The sequence below is a fragment of the Pangasianodon hypophthalmus genome, chromosome 13 (genome assembly GCF_027358585.1).
Source record: "Pangasianodon hypophthalmus isolate fPanHyp1 chromosome 13, fPanHyp1.pri, whole genome shotgun sequence".
NCBI lineage: Eukaryota > Metazoa > Chordata > Actinopteri > Siluriformes > Pangasiidae > Pangasianodon > Pangasianodon hypophthalmus.
Window position 1 is genome coordinate 21,121,156 of NC_069722.1, and position 2,382 is coordinate 21,123,537.

The window sequence follows — 2,382 nt, forward strand, 5'->3', positions numbered from 1 at the left end:
ACATGTGCGTAAGCTCTCATTCCCTCGGTCGGCCCCTCTCAGCCTCAGGCAGCACGCATTCCCTCCCACTTTCTCCCTCCCGCTCTCTCCCTCTTTCGCTCTATCAAGTGTCATGTCCAGGCTTTTAGACATGGGGTAGCAAAGGAAGGGCAACAACACACTAATAGGTGGCACCACCTCATTAGAATAAAGTTATAGAATTATAGAATAAAGTTACATTTGCAGAACATCTGATATTGTTCCTTGGAAAAGGATGAATGGCTATGAGATGGTGTTACTGTACTGGCTTCTGAATTGCATATACAGTAAGTAGTAAAAGACTTCTCAGTGATTTGAGGTGGTTCAATATAAATGAGCTAAAACACTCCTGTGATTGGCTAGTGCTGTTTACATGTGAGGAAAGCAAAGAAAGCCTTAATTCTCACCCAGACAGAAGGGCCAGTATGCAGTTTTCAAGCAGTAAGTTAACCTACAAATACTATGATCTTGATACAGACAAGCAAATAACAATGCTCGAGTATTATGGGTAACCACAAGGAACACATAACTGTGGTTCTACGAACCCCATATAACCATCAGTGGCAGTGAGAATCACCTTGATACATTCTTGTGCGCACTCAAGCCAAGATCTTCCAAAATGAAAAGTGATGTATAGCACAGCATTTTCAATAGACAATTTAATAAGGGGGACTCCTCTAAGTAAAGCTCATGATGAGCAGATGCTCTTTTTAGAGTAGCATGTCACGGTAGAGGCAGGGCACCCAGCCCACATACTACAGGCCGCTGAGAGGATGTCCACCATGCAGTCAGCCAGCCTTTGCTTAGATAAGAGAGCCCCCCCCATATCCTTCCTCTGTGGCAGATGAATATTTGATCTGAGGAGTAGCATAGTGTGTGTACTGGCCACAACAATGAGTGCTCTGCTGGCTTGCTTTCATGAAATGGTGCAAGATCAATTCATTTGCAGAATTGGGTGATATTGGGCAGAAAGTGATCTTGGGCAGAAACCCCTGGTTCAAACAAAAGGTCACCTCAGAGTGTTGGCCACCAACACATGTAAGGCAAGCTTATCAGTAGATCATGAAGTTCTCCCACTCTTTTTGCTGAACTAATCAATAACAAAAAGGCAGTTTTTGGGAACATTATGCATAGGCTTGTAAGGAGGGACTTTAATGGAATACAACACAAAGGCCACATCACATTACAGGTTCTTGAAATCGTCGCAGATGGCGGCACCTTAGCCAATAAAAAAAAGGGTGTTGTACCTGCACTGTAGTGGCCACCACATACACATTTAGTGTAAATGGAGACTTGCCACTTTCTAGCAGTCCCTGAAGAAATGTTAGTATTTTGGGAATCACAAAATGCACCAGACCAATGTGGTGCACCATTCAAGGAACAGCTTCCACCTAAGGCCATACAAAGTCTGCGTACTATGCCCTCTTGCTTTCAGGAGTTTCCTAGAATGTAGGGTCCCAATAACCAATTGGCAGTTGGTTCTGTGGGAACAGACCACCAGGCAAAGATGGCCTAGCTAGGGTAGTCAAATATCTCCATCCAATTGGAATGGCAGATCTGCTTGAGATAAAAGCTGCTAGGGTGTTTCAACCACTAGCAAGAGCAGCATTGGAAACCAAGGTCTCACTAGTTGTTAAATTCTGTGCAACATGAAGAATCAGTAGTGGAAGAGGAAAGGTGCATAGTACATAGTGGGCCAGTGTATCCTTCGCCAGTGAGCTTTCTGGCTTTGCCAGGGAGAAATTGCCAATGTGTTGAGTTGCCATCATTGAAGAGGCCTTGCCAGATTGTCATGGGCATATGTGCCATCTTGAATTGTACAGCCTGGGTAGAAACTAGTCATGGATTGACCCATCTGAGGAGATTTCATGCAAGCTGGCGATAGCTGTCCAACTTCATGCTGCCATGATGTTTGATATATCTGACCGTCATGATGTTTCCCAAGCTGGTCAACACATTGCAATATATCAGAACTGGTAAGAAAATCCTGAGGACCAGCCTAAGGTTACTGATGCAGCCACAATCAACAAGCTGGTTCTGCACATACCTACCTGGACGAATCTGATGGGCAATCAAAATAACGTCTGCCAAACCTTGGGATGCTATGGTAGCTAGCATTGTCAGTGAATCAAGCTGCATGCTGTTGAATTGTTTGACCTGTTTAGGTGTTAACAAGCTCATTTCTGAGATCCCCCATGATATCAAATACAAGGAGGGTGGATGTGATATCAAATGCAAGGTGGGTGGATGTGTCCCTCACATTCATATTCATATTGGTGCCATATGTTAGTTGGCTAGGGGCTCCCTGGGTCCCTAACACACATCTAGGGGCAATTTATCCACCTAGAAAATCTAGAAGCGTAA